This window comes from Serinus canaria, chromosome W, assembly GCF_022539315.1.
Source record: "Serinus canaria isolate serCan28SL12 chromosome W, serCan2020, whole genome shotgun sequence".
In the NCBI taxonomy this organism is placed as follows: domain Eukaryota; kingdom Metazoa; phylum Chordata; class Aves; order Passeriformes; family Fringillidae; genus Serinus; species Serinus canaria.
The window spans coordinates 17,536,885-17,560,786 of record NC_066342.1 but is presented as its reverse complement, the minus strand read 5'-3'; the positions used below and the strand labels follow the sequence as shown (position 1 = coordinate 17,560,786).

Below are 23,902 nucleotides of genomic sequence, written 5' to 3'. Positions count from 1 at the left end.
GAAATCAGAAATGAGAGGATTTCTGTCGTGAAGCCCTTGCCCCGGGGGAAATGGGGGGGATTTTGTTATCCCAAAATGGAGAGACTGTCGTTTTGTGGAACTGACCAAAGTATCCTTAAAGAGAGAAACCCTAAAAGCAATCTTCTGGTCCATTTCCATGGTGAGAGCATGGAATATGGAAAGGGGTTAGTCAAGAAATGGCACAAGGAGAAGACTCCTTCCTCTTTAATAGAATGTATTGATTGTTTGAAGAAGGATAACGGACTGAGAATTAAAACCTGGGAGATGGGGACTGAAGGAAGATTTGAGTTGGTATTGTATGTTGTAATGTGGGTTGAAAGGGGGGAGGAGAAATGTGTTTGAAAGATTTCCATTCTGTTCTTTTTGTGTGTGTGTGTGTGTGTGTGTGTGTGTTAATAAAGTTTTTTTCCTTTTATTCCTAAGTTGGTGTTTGCTTGCTCTGTTTCTGGTCACATCTCACAGTAGACACTACGTGGATGTGTTTTCATGGAGTCACTGGCATTGTGCCCAGTCCAAAACCAAGACAATCTGGCAACTGCCCACTCCCCCAGCAGAGTTACTGAGGAAGATGAGCACTGTATTTGTTCCAGCTGCAGATTTCCCTTAACTCCTGGTACTGTTGTTTTCAAAAAACACAGATCTTGTTTTCTGATGGTGGCTTTTCATTTTTGTGCTTGCCACAGCTACAGTCATTAGCTGTCATTCATAGATTAAAAATAAAGAAAAAACCCCATTGCCATTCTAAGAAGTCCAGGCAGGATGAGCAAAAGGGGGATTAAAAGAAGGCTTTCAGGAAGTAGCTTGGAACAGGAAAGAAGAAGATAAAGCCATTATAAAACCTTGTGCTAATACAGGAGTCTTTTTTTTTTTTTTATTAATGTAAGCACAATCCTATGAAGATTATTAGTCAGGTCATATAATCTGCTCTCCTTCCTCTTCTGATGATAAAATCAATACGATTTTCCTCCACTAAGATGTTCCATTCTCTCAAGAAGAAAAAGCTATATATTTTTTCTAAGACTGTGGTATATACAAGGCTATGGATGAGCCTGATGCCTTCAGAACAGCAAAATACGAAATACAGAAATTAAGGCACCCATTTAGAGACTACACTGTTAGGATATTCCCCATAAAGCAAGCACAGTCCTCGGTCTGTGGTATCTGAAGCTGAATAACTTGATGGAGTTGGGATATGCAGCACTATCCCCTTCCATTATCCCTGACCTGCTATAGCATCCACTGTCCCTCAGAACTTCAGTCCAGTAAAGCATTTATTTTATGCAAATCTGCTCCTAAGTCTGCTATTTGCCTTGGCCCTCATGCAGACAAGCACTTAGGAACATGCTTAAAGTTAAGCAAAAGAGTAATAATATTGAAGTCAGGGAGACTTAATTTTAAGCACATATTTCAAGGATTTCCTGGATAAGGCCCTTAACCCTGGTGTGCAGCATTTAACTGGGATTATAGATATTCTCAGTTCAGTCGAAGAAAGAACAGAGATAATTTCTCCCAGGCCGAGCCTGGGAAACTTAGAGAAAAGAATAAAACAATTCTTATCTCTCTTTCTGCACATGTTGTTCATAGATATGATTTTCCAGAGTGTGCTATTCTTAGTTCACCAATAGTGTGAGAGGTTTTTACTCTAAGACCAATCAAGTCTTAGCTTAGCAAATTGGGTTATAAAAGATGCGCAATTCTTCATTAAACATCTTCTTTTCACCTTCTGAAGACTGGAGTCTTTTGTTCCCGTTCCTAACTCAAAAACGATGATTCCAGCTGATTAGGTTCCCCCTTTCCTTGACCTCTCTCCATCCAACCAGGCAACAAATGGTTTCTCTTTTGTCACTCAAAGGAAGGAGAAGGAGGTGTCTTTACAAACAAACTGTGGGCCTGATGGTAGATAAGGCCAGATACAGAGAGGTGAAAGAAGCAATGGGAGGAACCATAAATTCCATAGGAATTTCACTAATTGACACAGACTTTTACTCACTCAAGACTGTGCTACATCTCTGGATTTAGAGAAAAAGAACAGACACACAAGGAAAAAGAAAAATTGGGGGGGGAAGCATTAGAAGGGGGTCTTAGGTACTAGACATTTCAGGGAGTCTGTACCTCTCAAGTACCTCAGCCAATGGGGAAAGAGAGAGAGAAATGTGGCCGGGAAATTAGGATAAAATTTTTGAGAGACCCCAGGGGAAATGCCCCATGGGCCTCTCCCTTTATTTGAATAAAGTTAAAGGACTCCTCTGTCTCCTTTTTGGACACAAACCTCTAGTGTTTGTGGATTAATTTTCTTGACACCACCAGATTACAGGCTTGGCTTTAAAGAAACCTTGGCTAGCCTCCAGGCAAAGCATGTCTTTATACCTGCCTGTGAAATACCTTCCAGAAATCCCCACCCAAACAAAGGCTCTGGAAAGGAAATAACAAAAATTCTTGATGGTTTCCATGGGGAAAATAATCCTAACCAGTGAGATGACGTGTATGTAAGATGAGGTTGATGACTTCCTACTCTATACGGCCCCCCCAAACCAGAGACTCTGTAAAGCTGCAACAGAAACCCCCAGCTACCATAGTCCTCATCTCCCAGGGCAGGAGCTTCCTTGAACCTGGCCCCTGTATGTGTCTCTTTGCATGTGTTAAGATCTGAAAAGCCTTTTGGTGGACACCCAGGCAAAGAAGAGAAATGTGTCAACACAAAATACATGAAACCACCCTGTAGCAAAGTTCAGCACCCAATGGGGAATTTTCAAAGAGGTCACACAGCTTCTAAGTGGCTGGATGTCACCTGCATGACTTGCTTTTTGGCCTTCCATGCTCTTTCATATGAGCTTTTAAACTTTTTTCAATTGCATCCACCCATGCTAGGACCTCTGTGGCTGTGGGCGTGTGAACAAGTCTGCAGTGAAAGCCTTGGCACAGAGGCAACCACTCCAAACAGGCATCACGGGCAAGACTTAAAAGATATAGACAAAACAGATGAGCAGAAGATTAGAGACCTGGACACAGAAGATTAAGATTTGTTGTTGATTTATCTAGAAATACGATTGCTTTTATCAAAGAGCAGAAACTTGCCCAGACTTGACAGTGGACTCATGGAACAGCACCAAGCCCCATTCCCATCCCTTACCCAGCCCCATCCTGTGGGATTCATATTCTCCGAACCTGATAGAAGCAGTGAGAGAAGAGAATGATCAAAACAATTCTTCTCATTTGCTGTGCCTGTGTTGTGCCAAAGTAAAATGCAATATGGAGATTGTTTATCCAAAGTGATGGTGTTTTGTTTCCTTGGCCTATCAGGGCCAGGCGTGTGTCCAGACTGTCAGTCAGCAGACAGCCACAAGATTTTGTTGAGTGCTTGTGCAGTTTCAGTTTAGATGCAGTGTAATATAGTATAGAATAATATAATAAAGTAATTAATTAGCCTTCTAATATCAATGGAGTCAGATGCATCATTCTTCCCAGACATTGAGCAAAAATATCACCGATACCATCCAATTAATTTCTAGCCATCTTCTACTGCATTATCATCTGCTCCTGAACAGTCAGTCCTTCCCACCAGGGCATGAACATCTGATCTGCCTGTGCTACACATAGCAATGGCACCAAGTACCTTTGGAAAAGAACCTGTGAAAGATGCCTGGATTACTCCAAACTGCAAACTACTTTAGGCAACCACTACATCATCAATTTTCGCTGCAGCACATGCAGAAAGACTTCTGCACTGCCAAAACACCTTATTTTTCATTCAACCTCATGTCAGGAAAGCTACCTTAGGTCTCCCAGAAGAGTATGACTATCAACTGCTGCACTGCAGCCTTGCCCTTCCTGAACAAACAACTCTCAGAAGTTGAGGACTGGCAGAACAAATTCAAGTCCTGTCTTGTATGCAAATCACACCATGAAAAGATGTGTCAAGTAGAAGCCAAACAAGGCAATCTCCTTCTACTTCAGACAGGAACAGCAGGATGGTCTAGTGGTCAAGGTGCTTTACCTCTAATGCAGCAGGTTCCCAGCCTCATGTACATTTGCAACCCTTGGAGCGACTTGCATTATATTTTTGTGGCACTTGGGCACTATTTCTTCTGATAGATGAGAAATAGAAACAAAGGAGCTGTATCTTGGAAGTCTGTCACATTTCACCTTCCCTCCACCAAGGTCAACCTAGTCCATGTAATTATCTTTCATTACTCTCCTTGGAAACACCACTGAAATCCTGGAGCTAGATGCTGAACACAAAGATCAGAAAGCTGCTCCAGCACCAGGAGAAAAGCAGCTGAAAGAATAATTTGCTGCTTGCTTGCTTTTACTGCCAAACAAGGGCATTTGTAAAAAAGAAAAGAGTTTTAATCTGTTTGCCTAAGCATTTATAAAGCAAACTACAAATAGTTTAACTTTCGGCTAATGGACTCTAGTGTCTGTAGTCCCAAGACTGTAGCACTACAAGAGGGGTGGGGGTGAGACCCTGAATTCCTCTCTGGCCATGAGTGTTCCCACCATACCTTTAGGATTTCAGGCAAGATATGGGACAACTCCCCCCCCATCTCCATTGCTAGGAGTCTGGTCTCTTGACAGTTTCAAAACTAGGTTTGGTCTTGCTTCAGCCCTCAGACCATTTGCAGAAGAGGAGTTCCCACCTGCCTGTACTGACAAAGCAGACAAAAGGAAAGAGGAGCTGCTGCTGTGCTCTTCAGATTATGTCAAGCTGCACATACATTTGAAGTTGGTCACCCAGTTCTCAGCAGATAGAAGCAATTTTCTAACAGCTACTTCTTCCACTGCTCACAGTGCTGATCTTCAGGAAAGCTCATGTAGTGTGAGGAAATCATGACCATCACCATCAAAGCATTATCAACATAGCAAAGAAGTAATAACAACAGGAATTGCCTTATGGCAAAATCACCATTATGATTCATGTGACTGCTTGATACCAAGGTCCAACAAGCTGAAAAAAAAGCAAGAGGTCACACATGCTATTAGATGGTTATTGTGTTAGAAAAGAAGGGAAAAAAGAAGAGGTGGGTTTCTACAGTTTGATGAGCATCATCCACTTTTCATCTGGTAAATGCATCAGGTCTTGAAGCATGATACACTTAGTACGTTGAATTTGCTTTCTCATAAAAGACCACAGGTCCCACCTTCTCCTTTGAGAAGCTAAGTGGCATTTAGCCTGGCAGATACCACCTGGAAGAAGTATCACTATTCATGGTGGCAGAACCTAGCGTGGTCTGCAAATTTTGCTATGGATTCACAAGAAATTTCCTAGAAACCACAGTAGCCCTCTGATCCATGTTCAACCTCCCCTAACAGAGAACTGCAGGCAGCCTTAATAATGGGCAGGACTGGTGGTACATTGCAGGCATGTCATTAAAAGTGCTGGCTTGAAAACCTGGATGTTGCCAGATGGTAGTCAATCCCTGGAGCAAACACTTGACAAGCAGCTGTGCCTCCTTCAACCTCATCCTTTCTGGAGACCATACACCAGAAGCACCACCCAGGCTTTGCACATTCACTATGAGAGAGCAGCAGAAATTCCCCATCTTGGACAAGCAGAGAAACATGAGGGTTCACCTATCCTCTATGGGTATTGGCCACTTGTTGAACAAATCTTGGGAAAGATGCTGCCATAGCATCGTGAAGGAGCACTTATGCATGGTAAGTGGACAGATTTCCCCCCACCATGAGAAACACTCATCGGTACACTTCTCCGAGTGCAATGCTACATCTAAAATAGAGGGCCTCAGAGACTTCATTTATTTTTTTTTTCTTTTTGCAGCTCAAGATTACTGAGTTCACAGAATCTCTCTTTAATGTCACATATATGGCTCATGCCCCTCAGGCCCCAGCAAAAGCAGTCTGGGATATTTGCACAGACCCCTCACAATGGAAGGAAGAGGGTGTAGGAGGGAGGATCAGGCTGCTGACACCTTTATTGTTCTTGAAGCCAGAAGAAAGCATCCTCCTGGCTTAAGAACCGCAGTGATGAAAAAGTTTTCCAGCCAAAATGAATCAGATGGAATTACTGGGTAGTAGCTTTTTAAAAAAAAAATTCTTTCTCTTTCCCCTCCCTCCCCCTTCAGTCAAGCAATGAAGAGTCACAAGGTTGTGCTCCATTCATACCTGTTGCACATCACGTAGTCCTTTCCCCTGATGGAGGGGAAAAGTGCTGTAACCCATGCAAACAAAAATAAACCTTCACCCCCCCCCTTTCTCTGCAGTATCCAAAAAAAAAAAAAAACCACAAAAGGGGAAGAAAGGGAAGAAAGGACCCTGCTCCCAGACTGACACCTTCAGTGTGTGTGCAGGGAGAGAGGTAGGCAGGGGGGGAAATTAAATTATGTTATAAAAGAAAAAACCCCAGCAAATTCTGCTCTGAAAGGATTAAATTGAGATTTTCCAACAAAACACCCCACCATTATATAATGAGGCTTGACTTGGAGTCACTGGGGTCACATGATGCAGCAACTAGAAAACCCAAAGCACAGTGTAGCCTTTTAACTCTTACTCTAACCATAAAAAAAATAAAACAGAAAAAAAATATTGTTATTGCAAGACAAGTTGGTTGCTCACACCCTAATGGCAAGGGTATTTTTTTACCCCTTTTGTTCTTACAGACTGAAATACCATTTTAGTGTGAGTTCAACTCCTCACCTTTCTGCTTATCAGGGTGGTGATCTGTTTTGCTGGGACACTGCTGGCACCAGGCAATGATGCCATGGGGAACATGGGGACTGAACTGACTCTCAAAGCCTTAAGGCATGTGGGGCTGATTTGCAGTGAAAGCAAAATAAAGCACAAGTGGAAACTTTATTACAGCAATCTAGATAGCAAAACCTATCACTGGGTTTCCAGATCAAAATCTACATGTGAGGAGATGATTTTTTTAGCATGCCAGTTACATCTCAAAGTCTGTCTATGATCCACATAGCCCCCTGGTTCTCCATACCATTAGAGTTACTTACTTGTGCAATCACAGGCAACCCTGAAGCTTCTCTGTCCTTGACATTTCCCAGTGCTGTCCCCACCTGAGGTCCTAGCTGCAGAGCTGAACAAGTTGCAGTGGCATGGATGGTAATAAACAAAATGAGATAAGAGCTTTAAAAAAGATCACCCTAGAACTTTTGCTTTTGGAAACCCAAGCTTTTATTGACTACAGACCAAATGGCTGGAGCAGACCAGCCACTGCCAGCATGCTGTGGCATGCCTAGGAGGTCCAGCAGCCACAGTGAGCCCTGCTGGTTCCATCCAGCTGGAAACCTGGAGATCATCCTGAATTCATGCTTTCTTTTAAAAGACAACAAATGCAAATTTGTACTTTATATCTGAATGTTAAAAACTGGCTTCAGTCTGGATTATTGATGTGGAACAACCATGAAACAACCGGACAGGGTGTCTCATCTCTACCCCTGCTCCTGCAAACCATGTCCATGCAACTACCAGCCTGCACTAGGTTGATGTTATGATGCTTGTATCCCCAATCGTGTGTTCTATTTATGCTGGATATTATATTCTGTGCCTTCAAGACTGGCTGAGAACAAAGGTGGAGAGAAGAAGCACGGAGTTTCGTTATCAACTGCACTCTCCCCCACAGTCTCCTGGAACACAGAACTCCACTGTTGTTGGCGTCTGGACACGGATGGGGCAGAACACTGCACTCCTTTTGCTTTTTAGTTAGTTTAGCTAGTTGAGGCAGTCTGAATTTTCCCTGGACTGTTTTTCTTTCCCTTTTCTTGGAACCATTTGAACCTGCTCTAGACCGGTACCCGGAGAGACACCAAGAGCTTGCACTTTGTAACCTGCGAGGGCCTACTCTGCAGCCTTTCCCAGTGCCAGAAGGACTGATAACAGAGCGACCACCCACTGGAGAGACTTTCTGAATTTGTTGTCTCTTCAGAGCAGCAAATGAGTTTTGTCATCCGGTATTGTTAATATTGTGTGGTGGGGAGTGCTTTGCCTGTTAAATAAACAGGTTTTTTCCACTTGTCTCTGAGGAAACCATTCCCGTACCAGTTGGAGGGAGGGGCCATGAGGGTTTGCTTTCTGGAGGGGCCCCTTTTGGCGGTTTTCTCTCAAATTTGCCCTAAACTAGGTCACAGCCCTAATCCTTCTCATTCTTATCTAGTAAACATGCAGCAACCCAAACATGAGTAACACATTTTAATGTTATATTTATTCATAGCCCCAAGAGGAAGGCTGGCCAAACAAAGGCATACATAGCCTGCCAGCTTTAAGGAATAATGTTGCTCACAGGCGTGTGATGGAGCAAGTGTTGGTGGTTCCCTCTCCAGGACCATCAAGTAGAAGCAATATATATCTTCTGTGATATCTGCTTATTTTGCACAGCCAAGGGGTTTTATTTTTTTCTAGTTAAAGGGAAACAAACAGCTCCTATAAGCATACATATTTTCTTTGTGTAGGAATGTGCCCCCTGTTGATGGAGTGAGAAAATTTTCCTTTGTCTCCTTAAAAAGGAAAAAAGCCCAGAAGGGGCTCATAGGACCTTGGGGACTTCACCTCAAACTTAAGGATAGCCAATTGGACAGAAGCCAAAAAGTCCTGCCTAAGCAATTTACTAGAAAAAGAAGAGAACAAAGGAACTAATCACTTTTGTGGGGTGTTTTACCAGAAGCAAGAGCCTCTTGCCCCTGGCTTGGTTTTTCTCAGTAAAGAGCTTTGTTATTTTGCCTTTTATTAAAACTTTTCTGTTTTCAACACCACCACTGAAGCCATCCTGCTGATTTGATGCCATCTGAGGTGGCTGAACTCTCACGGGTGTGATATAGATCTCCAAGAGCTTATATAGACCTGTCTCGAGGAGACCAATATATCATCTTTCCATTTGGACAAGGCACCTCAGAAGAATGTACAATTGAAATTAAATAATCAAGCAGGTAACAAAAGCAGGAAGAAATTAAGCTTTATCAATAGTTCCTCTGCTTTTACATTACAGGAACTGTATAAAAAAATTGAAAAGAAAGCAAGCCAGCAATGAGGGGTTTCTCCACTGTGGTATCACTATGAGAAGGATAAAGCAGAATAACACTGGAGACATGGACAGCAGGGCAGCATCATGTGGCTGCAAGTGTGAAGACCATGTTCCTATCACTATTTCTGTTAGTCACAATGAAATCTTTCAATCCCACCATCCAGGAAAGGCTTGGAAGAGACATTCAAGCATTGTGTGCAGCAATAAATTTCCCACTGAAAGGACAATTTTCAACCACATCAACTTGGTTTGCAAGAAACACTTATCCTGTCACTAAATACCTATATTTACACCCACAGCTATATATACATCTCCCCAAACTGGATGGGATTCACTTACCTGCTGCCTCTGAGCAGGAAATTTACATTTTAAGAACTTTTGGTCTCATTTATTGTGTTGGTTTCTATTTCCATAACATCAGAGGAAAGGCAGCAAAAAGTGTGGGAAGGCAGCAGAAAGGGTGGGAGTCCATCTTCTTGTAAAAAAGAAATTGTAAAATGTGACAGAAAACATTAATCTCCTGTTTTTTCAGACAATGGATGAGGAAATCTCCCATTAGCAGGATTTTTAGTGTGATGTGTTTCTAGGCTCTGTAGGTCCCTCTGTCAATGGGGATGTATGCACATCTCCTCTGGTCCTGTGGTATGTCTACTTTTTTTTTTTAAGAGAGAAAATTCCTACCTTCCATTCATTTCATTTAAAAGTCAAGTCTTTCATGGAGCATGGGGAAGGGGTTTAGGATGTGGACATAGCCAAGCCAGCAAAAATAGCTGCTTGGTCAAAGAGACATTGAGTTTTTATTTGGGATCTTTAGAAATCCAGATTTTTTTTTCTGTTTTCTCTGACACTTTTAATAGGTTTTTTTTTAACCTTAATAATTACTCCACTACTGCCTTCAGGAAAATATTCAGCAAAGTCAAGGGAGTGCAGCAAAAACCCTCTCAGAAAACAAGGGAGAAAAAGATGTAACACTATTCAGAAGTTCAAATTCAGGCATGATTTCGGGGGTGTGTGTTACAGTCCATAGACTGTGAAAGCACTTGTCATGGTTTGAAAGACAGGTGTCTACCAGGGAAGGCAGGAACCTCCCTTGGAATGGAAAATATGACCCCCTTCCCTCCAAACTATATAACTTTGAAATTATGGGGCTTTCAGGCAAAGATATGCAAAAATGAATAACAGTTCTTTTCCAGAATATATTTATATGTCTTGGTTTTGCATTAATTGATTTTTGGTGAGAAGTCAGCCATGGAAGTGATTTTCTGTTAGGAGCTGCTAAAAGCTTCCTCTGTGCCTGGCAAAACCAATCGCTGGCTGGGTCTGAGAATAGGCACACTGCTAAGTCAATTAGAAAAGCCGGTAATGCTTCTGATAACATATTTAGGAGAGACAAAACTGTGGAATGTGGAAGATCAGACAGCTACAGAAGCTGAGCTGGGTAGCCCTACAGACCTCCTGGCCCTGGTACAGTGGAAGCCGTGGGAGAGATAAACTAAAGGCAAGCACAAAAGTGAAGACATCATGTCTGCTCACTCTGACCACTCTGACTAGAGAAGATATAACAAGGACATTGCTGGCACAAAAGAATGTAACAGGGACTTGATAACCGAAAAGATTGTATTGCTAAGGGAACAGAGGCAAAGGGGTCCTAGTGGAAAATTTTGTACAGACATTAGAGAACTATAAATACCGGAGATAAGTGTAATAAAGCGACTTTGTTTGCATAGTGTTATGAACATAAAAAGGGTTACCCATTTTTTTGCAAAGGTTGTAGAATTACAAGTTTAACCAGTTCTGGCAGAGAGGAGTGCTTTGGTTGGCTGCATGTTGTAATCACCTGTTAAGTATCAGGTCGTTAGCCATCTATGGTTGAGAATTCACTCTATCGTATCAGCATCACCCTGCTTGTGGCCAGGTGGGAGGATGGAACCCCCCCACAGACGGTGGAGGGGAGGGAACCAGGAGTTGGTATGCAAAATAAGTTTAGAGCCAAGATGCAATGAGACAAGCCCCCCCACCAAACGCAATTAATGAACCCCTAAACCAGCGAGCCAATATGGAATTTAGGGATCAAAATAGTGTCTGGACATTAGGGGCAAAGTCTGGAGCCAGCAGAGACTCTGAAAACCTTAATAGCCCCTCACCACAACTTAAGAAGATGTTGGTTGGAGCCAGGACCCGAGACTGCAAACTCAAAATCAGGATCCAGGGGTGTATACCCCAGCCTGCTCTTGTGAGGATGGATCCCCCAGCTCTGCCCCCTGGTGGACAAAGCTGCATTTGCCGCCTCCTCCGAGTCACTCCAGGGAGCTGCGACGGCAAACCTGTAGATCCGTCGGGCCTCCCAACCTTGAGCTGATCACTTTTAATGAAGGCATCAAAAAAGGAGAAAGATCTCCTGCCCTGTTTATTTCACATAGCATGGTCCGTGTCCTTCAATCACCACAGTGGGAAGCTCACTTTCTCCCTCACATCTGAGGAGTGGTGAGGGGGCTGGCCAAGCCCCTTCCCAGGAGGGCCTGCCAGTCCCTTTCCTGGCAGCACCACCAGGCCATGCCACTGGGGGCCATCCCAGCACCACGAGCAAGCATGCAGCTGGGACCAGCACCTGGACCAGCCCCATGACTGGCACTGGAGGCAGCCCCAAGGCCAGGAGCAGCCAGGGACAAGAGTGGCTGTGCAGCCGCCACCATTCCAGTCTGGGACCGGCCATGTGACCAGGACCGCGCAGCCGAGATCAGGGCAGCCAGGACAGCGGCTATCTCAGCATGGCTCTCAATGAGGTTTATTTGCTTAATCACTTTTAGTCAGCCATGTTGTGAACAGAAGGGCAAGGACGGCAGCAACTTTTCTTTTTTTGGCACCCGCAAGAGGAAAAGCATGGAGTGGAGCCGACAGCCAGCACGGCTCGCACGATGCCTGTGAGGACCACGTAATCAGCAGCAAGAGACATGACGAGCAATTTCCTGACACAGAGCCCAGACGGGATCAATCTTTCAGCATTTCAGAACTCTATCTGTTGGGAAGGATGAAAGTTTGACAAGAAAGTCTCACAGATATGTATGCTTAGCAGAAAGATTTTTAAATGTAGAGTCTGATGAAGGAATAGAGATGGAAGCAAGTTTTGATATAGAAGAAAAGAATTGCTGAGCCAGTCTTACTGGATAACCAAGAAGGCAAAGGGTATGTTAGTTAGAAAGGGTTTTTATGACTTAGAGCAAAGGATAAACCCACCTCAAACAAGAAGATGTTTTTTTTAGCAAGCAGAAAGATAGCACAGGCAAACAAGCCTGCCGATGTTACAAGTAGAAAAAAGGTCTCAGAATTTTCCACTGCAAGAAAACTGAAAAACAACTTCTAGCTTAAACTGTAATGTACTAACTTTTAGTGATTGGAGAATAGTAACATGAATATGGTAATTATAGTAGTTATGATAGGCTATAGATAATAGTTAAGGTATAGATTAGTTATACTGTATTAAAATGCTAAGCAAAATATATAATGCAATGTAACCAAAACCAAAGGGTCTCCAGGCCTGCCTGCAGCTGGAGCTGACAGCTGTAGGCACAGGCTCTGTCACCCACGACCCTGGACTGCTGTAACATCTTGGATGTAAAAAACTGAATTTTGGAGAGCCGCCTGGAGTCCCGCATCTCTCATTTAGGCTCTTACATATAACATCTTTTCAACTGATAGAACTTGAGAATAAATGAACCTACGGAACCAATTCTCTCCCGAATCAGAGAAAAGGGAAAGGTGAAGACACATGAGGAGAGCAACATGGCAACACTAAGGCTGGGGCAAAAGAGGGAAGGGGAAGAGGAGGTACTTTGAGCATCAGAGCTGAAATTCTCCTGCAAGCCATGGTGAGGAATGTAATACGACAAACTTTTTCCCTGTAATTCATGAAGTGCATTGGGGGATGCAGAATTCACCCACAGCTTATGAGAAAAAGTGCTCATGCTGGAACCTGTGGATGCTGAGAAGCTGTGATCTGGTTAGAGGCTTGAACAGAGAGAGAGAGAATCTTTGCTTCCAGAGACAGAAAAAGAAGATCCTTGCTTTTATACTAGAAGAACTCATCCTTAAAAGACTGTAGCCCATGAACCAAATGGCCCATGAAAAAAACAGTTATGGGAAGACTTTTTTGCCTGTGGGAGGGACTCATGTTGCAGCAGGTTTTAGGGCAGGACTGCTACTCATAAAAATTAGAACCACATTGGAGAAGTTCACAGAGAACTGTCTCCTGTGGGAAAGACCGCAAACTGAAGAAACATCTTTACAAGTCACAAACTAACTAAAAATCCCATGTCTTGTCTCCATGTGCTGTTGGTGGGAAGGAAAGAAGAGCTGGGGGGGAAGGTGTTCTAAAGATTTATTTTAGTTCTCATTATCCTCTTTTAATTCTGTTAATAAATTTTTCTTTACACCTCTGAAATTTTTGAGCCTGTTTTGCCCTTAAAGTGTTTTTCTCCTAATCCTTATCTCACCCAATGAGCTTTTTTAAATTGATCATTCCTCCTCCTCTGCTCAAATATAGCAAAGTGAGTGAATGATTTTTCGTAGGAGCACTGGCATTTGGCCAGCATCAACCCCTGACAATATATAACAAGGCCAATGTGAAAAATGCATATTTTATTATTGGTTTTTCACAAATATTAAAATGAATATTATATGTGTTATGTTAGAAAGTTATGCTCTATTATTTTCTTAAGTAGTGTGTTAAATATAGTTTTAGGTTATAACATATTGTTAAACTAGAAACTATGCTATGTAAGATACTTTTTTTTAAAGAGAGGAACGAGCTACTCGCACGGATAGCAGCCACAGGACACCTAAATCTTCCAGAGAAAAAGAATTTATTGATCTCTTATCAGAAGAAACTAACTTCTTCCCGCCTCACTCAGCCATGAAGATGCCGTCAGGATTAAGAGGAAGAAGCTGACAGTGACCAGAAAGAATCCTTTGTTTGAATGGAATTTATGCATCATGTATGAGGTGTATAAATATGCAAAAGGCTATTGTTTTTAAGGGTCAATCCTCTATTAATGTGTGTCCTTTTTGGGGCTTATTTTGCCCAGAAAGAGGTACCTGGACTGTCTGTAACTCTTTGTTTTTATCGTCTTGTATTGTCCTAATCCAAATTGTTCAAATTTTTATTACTCATATTACTATTTTTATAACCATTTTATTACTATTAAACTTTTAAAATTCTTAAAACAAGTGATTGGCGCTTTTCACAGCCAACAAGCAATAACTGCAGCAACAACAAACAGAGAAACAAAATCCCAGAAACCCAAAAACAGCCTTCTCTCGGCTGTCAGGCACTTTCCCCTTTGGTGTAGTTATGGCCACAGTCGGCAGGAGCACTGTTGGATCCCAGCCAGGCAGAGCAGGTGCAAGGATTCCTTGTGGCTGCAGGGGGCGCTGTGGTGCGAACTCAGCTGTCTCTCCACACAGCTAATGGTGGCTCAGCCAGCAGAAGAGAGAGAAAAGGGGCTTCCTTTTCAAACTCATGGGAAGCAGCCAGTCTCAGTGCCCATCTGGGCCATGAAATGGACTGTAGCAGGAACCTCGGAGGAGGAGGAGGCTGGAACAGCAGAGGTGAGCACACCCAGGGCGACAAAGTGTAGCAAAAACTCCACAGCCATAGCAGGAGCTGCCGAGTGTTGGGGCGGATGCAGGGTGTTGGGTTAAAGTGTAGCAAATAATCCTGAAACAGAGGGAGAAAACAGAGGGGCTGGGCAGCAGCAGCCAGGAGATGCTCCCTCCACAGAGGGAGGGGTTTGAGGTGCCAGGTTTTTCCCTGAGGCACCTGAGCAGATATTGAAAGTCCTTTCCAGTGAGATTGGGTGTTGAAAGGTCCCAGTTCAACAGCTGCTCTTGTGAGCAGATGCTCACCCATGATAAGGAGAAGCAGGGAAGGACAAAAGGTCCACAGTGGCAGAGAATTCCCCTGGGCAGCAGCAGTCCAGCACCAAAACCACACCTGTCCCCATTCCGACCCCGAGAGCAAGAAAGCGAGCCGAGCTCAGCCCCTCATCCCCCAGCCAAAATCTCATATTTCTGCACTTCCCAAGAGAACCCCCCCCAGCTAACAGATGGTAGCAAACTGCACCTTTCCCCCTCCTCCTCTTCCCAGCCACATCTTTTGTCTCTTAAGTGTCATGGTTATCATCTCTTAGGCAACAAATGGGAGAAAATTCTGTGAGAGAAAGAAAAAAAAAGGAAAAATCCTAACCTCCAACAGCACTGTAAAAAACCAAACCAAAATATTTCAGGCTTAATTTGGATATTATATAGTTGCACAAATTTTTTTAACGGGAAGTCAGCTGTTGGGTGAAGAAAAGCCCATGTTGCTCTCCAATGTGTTTAAGCCAGAGCTCAATGTGGTGACATTTTTGAGCCTCAAATTCCTATTGCATTGTTATTTATACCCCAGTACATGTCCCTGTAATATGTAATGAAAAGTAATTCATGCTTAAGAGGAAAATGTATAAAATAAAAATTGTAAAATTAATTCAACATCCAACAAACCTCTGACCACGGACAACCTGGAGACAGATTACCACACTGGAATTATGAAACTCCTGGTGGCAGCATGAGAAGAATCCCAGGTGGCTGGCGGGGAGATGGGCTTCCCCGGAACCATCAGGGAACACCCAAGGATGATCAGCACTGGATAGATATCATCAATCAAGATAACTGAAGTCGTCTGGAAACATACATCTGAATACACTACTTCCCCTGACATGATCAGCACCCGCCACTACCCTACCCAGGAAACAGCAATTGTCCAGCCCTGCATAGTGAAAGAAAACTTCATACATATGCGGGGTTACAAAAGAAATCAAGTCACCTCTGTCTCAGGCATTAAAATCTATAAAACAGCCCCACTGGAGACGGCATTTGTGAACAGAGGGAGATCCTGTGCAATAGAGGTCAGATCTAGGTTCACCCAGCACCAATCCTGGGCTCGACGCTGTCTGTTTGACTGTGGCTTTTTGAGGACCATATTTTGGTCGTGAAAATAAAAACTTTCGCATTTATTAAATTGGCTTTCTCGTTGATCATTTATAGCATCCCCATACCCAAATCCGTTAATTCCCCAGAAAACTGCACTTCTCAGGTCTAAAACTACTTGTGGACTCCTTCAAAGCAAAGTAGGGAATCTTTCTTCATCATCATCCCAGGAACAGACTTACACATCTGGCTCGCCCGCCCATTCTCTTATCTCATTGTAGTCCCTGATCATGAACCCAAAACTCACCTCCTCCTATTGGTAAGCTCAGCCTAGTCCTGCCATTCAACCACTTTGTGTCTACCCCTCCATCAGCTTGGCCCAAGGAAAAGCTGCAAAGCAGCCAAAATGCCATTGTTATAAATGATCAAATCGGCAGCCAAATTTATAATAAAATTTAACAAAGATTTATTAGATCGACAACAAAAATAGAATTTCGGAAAACCACCACAGCCAAGGCAGCGTCAGCCCTGGAAGTCGGCACTGGGTGAACCTGGATCCGACTGACAAAGTGCCGGCATCTCCTCAGTGGTCCACCCCGACTGTTTCATGCCGCTAGCTTAAATACAGTTTATTCTGCCTGAGGCAGAAATGACAGAAGGTTCTTTTGTGTCCCTTCACATGTATAACTGGGACCATACAGATGCAGAAATATACAAAAGCCAGTCCAGATGTCTGAATGGCTGTCTGAACTTCTTCAGAATAGCCTTCTTTCACATGTAACAGAGTGGCACCGGTGCTTGAGTTGGTAGATGCAATCTCCCCAGGTGCAAGTTCTCCTGAGCGGCTCAGACATTCCTGGGAAGTTGGCACTCATGGCCCAGGAAGGTTTCATTCTTACATTAACGGACTTGATATTATCTTAACGATGTCCGGAAACTAATTGAATGGAAATAAGACTCTGCTCCCAGCCAGGGTGGTCAAAGACATAATTTGGATCTTACAATATTTTATACACCTACATAGCATGAATTATCTCTACTATATACTACACCGTTATTCATCTTATTTTGTATCACAAACCAGTGTCTGGTAAACTGGGGTCTAAGGAATAGAGTGTGAGAAACAACCCTCACTTTTAAAATTTTGAAGGTTTATTAAACCTGAGAGGAAAGCGGATTTGTCTTTACAAACAAGCTGTGGGTCTGCTGGTAGATAAAACTAGCACTGGGAGATAAAAGAAACAATGGGAAGGATTCCACTGATTGATAAATGGAAAAAGATATTTGCTTTTACAAATAAACTTTAGGTTTGCTGATAAATGAAATTAGACATTGAAAGATGAAAGAAACAATGGGGAAGAAAAACCCCTAAATTCCACAGGAATTAAAAATTAAAAGGGAGGGTTATCCATTAGAGGGAAATTTTCGGTATCAGGCGTATTGGGAAGTCTGTACCTCTCAAGTACCTCAGCCAATGGGGAAAGAGAGAAGGGAAATGCGGTTGAGAAATTAGGATAAAAAGAGAGGCTGTGTCCTCCAAAAATTTGAGAGATCCCAGGGGAATGCCCCATCGCCTCTCCCTTTATTCAAATAAAGTAAAAGGACTCCTCTGTCTCCTTTTTGGACATAAACCTCTGATATTTGTGGATTAATTTTCCTAACAAACCTTAACAAAAGATACAACAAAGGACTGAATAAGTAAAAATCACAGCACTGGGAGTCTCCGTGACCAGCAGCCACGTGCATGTGTACAAAATGGATGCTCTGCCTTTTATACCTTTAACCCCTCCCAAAGTTTTGTCAGTCAGCTCCTTCTCTGCCATCCATTGGTGGAGATTACTTTCTTACATCTTGATTAGAGGTCAGGTGCTTTTATGCTGCACCCTCTAGTAATAAGCCAGCTCTCCCCAGATGCCCTCACTACTAAGGCTATTACATGGGGGAGGGGAAAGAGGACTATAGGAGGACATATTATAATAACATCACTATATATTTTAGCATACACATAATATCTATCTCTTAATTGTGAGAGTCAACCATCACATTACCCATTTATTACAAGAGATGGTCTAGCAGTGGACACCACCATGGTCTTCATCTCCCTCGTGCTTAGGTTGGCATGTCCTTCAAAGCGTGGTGGGAACAACAGGGTAGATGGAGGACAGGGGCATATGGACAAATGGAAATGTGGGTGTTCAGAGGAACATCCTACATTTGCCGGGGCAGCAGCATCTTCTGTATGTGAGAAACAACACTCACTTTTAAAATTTAAAAGGCTTATTAAACTTTTACAAAAATACAGCAAAAGACTGAATAAGGAGAAAGAGCACCACTGGGACCAAAGGACTCAACCACCATGTGCTTATGTACAAAATGGATGCTCTGCTTTTTATACTCTTGGCCCCTCCCAAAGTCTTGTCAGTCAACTCTTTCTCTGCTGTCCATTGGTGGTGATCACTTTCTTACAACTTAATTGGAGGTCAGGTGTTGCCATGCCATGCCTCCTAGTAACGAGCTCTCTCTCCCCTAAATGCCCCGACTAGTAACAACAATACAAAGGGGGGAAAGGAAAGAGGACTATGGGGAGAACATATAAAAATAACATAACTATATGTCTATAAAACTTAACATACACTTAATATTCAACTCTTAATTGTGAGAGCCAACCATTGCATTACCCATTTATACATATAGAAAGGGAGGACCCCTCAGCACATCTAGCACCACACCGCAGTGTGAGGAGTATCACTTTGAGCCCTGCCAGAGCATCCTATGGGAAATACAAGGAGTTGAGAATTATATCTGCAATAGTGAGATTTCCAAAAAAAGTTGAGGAGGTGTCATGATGCAAGCAAGGGAGACCTGGGCCTGTGGGGCATGTCTAATCCCTAGGCACCAATTCCCCTCACAGCTGTGGTGCTTGGGGGGGGTCACAGACCTCTTCAGTTTTAATCCCACTCTGCTCAGGGCCTACATCTGCTTTGAGGCTGATGACAGTGCACAGTGCTAACACAATTCAGTCACAGGTGCAGAGAAACACCTTCCTCTCCACGAGTCCCAGGATCCCCCATGCTGGACATGCACCCTGAGCACAAGGTGGGCACAGCGGGATGGAGAGCAGCATGACCTGACATGAGAAAATGAGAGATGCAGTCTCAGTGGAGTGAGGTTTCTGCTTTGAAAAAGCCTTTTGAAAAAGAACTTGCTTCCTCTGTGCAGAGCTGTGTTTCAGGGCAGTGGAGCAAGGCCACACTGCCCTCTAGTGTTGCAGGGCTCGTCTCTGCCACCAGCCCTGTCTGCTTGGCCACCAAACACCAAGCCAACCTTCAAAGCTGCAATGTAAGCCACCCTTGCCCTTTCCACTGACTGTCCTTGCACATCCCACCTAGTTGATCTGGGAAACCCAGTAGATGTAATCTTTTTGGACTTCAGCAAAGCTCTGGATAATCTCACAAAACCTTCTGGAAAAAATGTCCAGCACATAGCTGGATAACCATTTTATGTGATGGATGAGTGTAGTGGTTTTGGTTTGCCAATTTTAGATTTCCCAGCCAATCCACCAATTAATGTGGTAGGTCTAGCTCTGGTCAAACGCCAATGCACTCACCAGAATTATCCACTCATTTCTGGCTGTGAGATAGGATTAGGAGGAAGGCAAAGCAGGCTCCAAGCTTTAAAAGGGTATAAAGAAAAGTTTATTAACAGTAACTAAAAAAAAAAAGAATAATAAGAATCAGAATAAAACCTTTAGAACACTTCTCCTTTCAGCTACAAAATTTTCTTTCCCACTCACAATGTACAGAAATAATTCAGTCAGTTTATCACCTCTAGAATAGCCTTTCTTCAGTTCACTTAAGGAGAGAACTCCCTCTTGTTATAGTATGGAGACTTCTCCACAAGAAAACAGTTCTCTTGTTGCTTTTAATTTCCACTAATAGCAGCAGCCTGGGAAACCTGCAATTGTGTAGTCCCTCCTATCTTTTCACAGCTTTTCCGACAGCTGCGTTTATGGGCCATGTAAGCTTATGGGGTACTATTTTAAAGATGAGCTGTTCAAGAACAAAGGTTCTCTTTATCTATGTCTGAGATCATCTTCATCTCTGAGAACAGAGATCTTCTTTTTTCCCTGGGGGCAAAGGGTCTTCATCACTCTTCTCTCTTTCTCTCTCTCTCTCACTCTGTTCAAACTTCTCATGGAATCACAGCTACTTCACCATCTGCTTGCTTTAGCTTTGCTTATATCAATCTGAACTGTTCATCTCCCCATCTGGGACTTGACATTCTCTTCACTGACTTTGGTGTCTTCATGTTGTTCCTTTATGTGTCTGCACTCTGTCCTTTTCTCTCATTCGAGGAAGAATTGAAGCACTGAAAGAGTTAATATCTTGCCCACGACTTGCAGATGGTCGCGTGATCCCTGCAGAGCAGTGGCTGGGACACTCATGGTTGTTATAAATTATCAATTCTGCAGCCAAATTTATAGAAAATATTTTATAAATTTATTAGATCGACCACCAAAAAAAAAAAATATTATAAAACCGCCACAGCCAAGACAGCGTCAACCCCGGACTTTGACACTGGGTGAACTTAGGTCGAGCCGACGTAGTGTCAGCATCTCCCCAGAGTGTCACCCCAACTGCTCCAGGTATCCAGCTTATATAAAGTTTATTCTGCCTGGTGTTACCTCGTTCACAGGGGTCCCAGGATGAGGGAAGAGACGACAAAGTTGACTCCATGTATCACAAGGCTTGATTTATTATTATATGATAGATAATATATAAAAACTATACTAAAAGAATAGAGAGAAGGATTTCACTACAAGGCTAAGCTAAGAATAGAAAAGGAATGTAAACCAAGGTCTTCTCCCAGACCGAGACCGGCCGGCCAGGTGAACTGTCATTGGCTCTTAATTGGAAACAGTTTGACGGGGCCAATCACAGACCTTCCTGTCGCATTCCACAGCAGCAGATAAGAATTGTTTACAGTTTGTTCCTGAGGCCTCTCAGCTCTCAGGAGAGGAAAAATCCTAAGTCTCTGCAGAGGCAGGAGACACAGTGAAATGTGAGCATCGCTCATTTGCTGTGGGGACAAAGCACCCCCAGATCTGGGGTGTTGGTCCCTGGGAAAGCTTTTCTTCCCCAGCTGCTGGTCTGCACTGGTTCAGCGGGGATGAAGCGTTCGGTCACTCGTGCTGCCCTGGTATCGGCAGCTGTGTGCCGGGTTGAGAGAACACAGAGCCCGCTCCGTGGGCCGGGTCTGGGCCATTTGGCTCGGTTCCCTGGGCCAGGGCCTCCGCCCGGCCAGCACCTGTTGGGTTTGGGGGCTTTGTTTCCCCCGTCGGGACCTGGCCCACCTTTCTGTGAGCCAGGTCTGGGGTCCCTGTTCCTTCCACTGGGGCCAGGGCCCCCTGCAAACGGTGGCTGGTGGACCAGCCTGTTTGGGGTCTCAGTGGTCTCTCTCTCTCTGCTGCTTCTCTTTCAAAAAAAAAAAAAAAAAAAAAATTAAATAAAAAGAGTTGAAAGAGCTAGCAGCTCAAAATTTTTGCAAGCCTGTTTCAGGAAAGAAAGGGACTTTCAGCAATGTCAAAGAGGAACATCTTCAGTTTGGACTTTTTCCTGAAACTCAGCTGTTTGGACTTGAAGCAATGAATTTCCCTTGAACTGTTTTTGCATTTTCTTCTATTTTAAGATTGTTTTGGTGATGTGATGGGAATTTGGTGTTCTGCAGGTGAAGAATTTCCCTGATGGTTCCACACCAGCATTTGATTGAAATTTTGATTGCCAAACATAACAAAAAATGCCTCTCAGATGTTTGTTCTTTCCTCTGCTTGGTCCAGCAGATGAAGTTGCAAACATTTTTCTTTTTAATTTACTAAAATAAAAAAGGGTGAGATGTCACTGACATAGTTTATGAAAAATCCTTTACTTAGAAATTTTCCTCTCCTGAGAGCTGAGAGGCCTCAGGAACAAACTGTAAACAATTCTTATCTGCTGCTGTGGAATGCGACGGGAAGGTCTGTGATTGGCCCCGTCGGACTGTTTCCAGTTAGGGGCCTATCACAGAACACCTGTCCAGTGTCTCGGGCTGAGAAGACTTTTCGTTTACACATTCTTTTCTATTCTTAGCATAGCCTTGGTAGTGAAATCTCTAGCTCTATTCTTTTAGTATAGTTTTTATATCTTATATATCATATGATAATAAATCAAGCCTTCTGGTGCATGGAGTCAACTGTCTCATCTCTTCCCTCATCCTGGAACCCCAGAAAATGACGTAACATTTGACTGCCCATTCCTTAACCCTGCCTCAGGATTGATGCACCAAGTCCCGCTTTCCAATTCACACAATTTCACCTGAGTACCATTTTTCCAACAGTACCTGCTAGTTCCGTTCGGGCAATCCTCCAGGGCTTGGTATGTTGAGGATCCACCGTCCCCTGCGACTCGGACCACTTGAGTGCAATTTCCACACTTGACTATGGGGCTTCCGTTTTTCCTGGGGACCTCAATGCTCAGACTCTGCGTCCCGCACATGGCTAGGCTCAGGCCAATCAGCATTCCCAGTAGGCGTACTCCTCTGCCTTTGCCTCCTCCCCGTGGGGTGCCACCAGCAGCAAGGAAGACCATCTTTGTGGCAGCAGGAGTTCTCTTCAGGGAAGACGCCCTCAGACCTAGCCGCATACCACCTCCTAAAGGCACCCCACCGAGACACCCTGATTGCATGGGAACTGCAAGGGACCCTGATGGATTTCCGGCACTCCACATCCAGAATTTCTGCTTGGGACCTAAGCTTCCAATGCACTCGGTTTTGAAAAATACGAAACCATTCCTGAGAATCTAATTAAATGATACTCAGACTTGTGGCTAAGGTCAGGATACGACCAGTCAATTCTAGTTCCTCTTCCAAACACTGAGTGCACAGTCCTTTCGGCCTCTGCCCCCTTCTGCAATGAATCACAAAAACCCCTTGACAATATTCACACTTAAAGTGTACAAACGGATCGCATACACAATCTGACAGTATACAACTGATCCACTCATTGTTTGTCGTTTATGAGGACGTTGGAGTCTGATCTTCAAGTCGCCAGGGGAAGAAGTGACCCTCCAGTCAGGTGCTTCCTCCTGCTGCTTGGCTTTCTTCACCCTAGACGCGTGTGTCCAGCCCTTCTCTGCTGTCTGAATGGCTGTGTCTGTTGTCAGGAGCACAAGAAAAGGACCTTCCCAGTGAGGAGAGAGTGGTGCCTCTTTCCACACTTTCACAAACACCTTGTCCCCAGGCTGAATTTTGTGAATAGTGAACCCCAGAGGAGCACTCTGTGTCACTATTCCCTGTGTTCAAAATTCCTGTATGTTTCTGTTGATCGCAACCAGGTATGGTTGAATCTAACCATCCTCAAATCTGGGGTGTCCCACCGGCATTCCATGCTTCTATGGCATTCCATACAGCATTTTGAATGGTGAGAGCCCCGTCTCTGAATGAGGCATGGTTCGGATATTAAGCAAAGCCAAAGGCAGACACTTCAACCAGGAGATCTTTGTCCCCAAAATCAATTTTGATACCTGTGCCTTCAAAGTTTGATTCATTCTTTCCACATGTCCTGAACTCTGGGGGTTCCACGGAGTATGGTGCTCCCACTGAATGCCCAAAGCTTTAGCCATTTGCTTAAAAACCTTTGTTGTAAAATGTGTTCCCTGATCCAAATCAATGTAATTCACTACCCCATATTGGGGTACAATCTCCTCCAGTAATTTTCTGGCCACCGTCTGGGCCGTTGCACGAGAGCTGGGGAAGGTTTATACCCAATGAGTCAATTTATCCACAATCACCAATAGAAATTTGAACCTTCCCACTTTTGGTGATTCAGTAAAATCACGAATTCTTTCAAATGGCCCGTACGCAATGGGGCGACTCCCCAAGGCAGCCTTCCTGGCTCTT

At 43.7% G+C, this 23,902-nt stretch overlaps 1 protein-coding gene across 2 annotated transcripts in view; it reads right to left on the bottom strand.

Annotated features, from left to right (window-relative positions):
• LOC108962568 (CBP80/20-dependent translation initiation factor-like) overlaps window positions 1-23,902 on the bottom strand; it is a 392,204-nt gene that overhangs the window by 212,229 nt on the left and 156,073 nt on the right. The window lies entirely within an intron of this gene.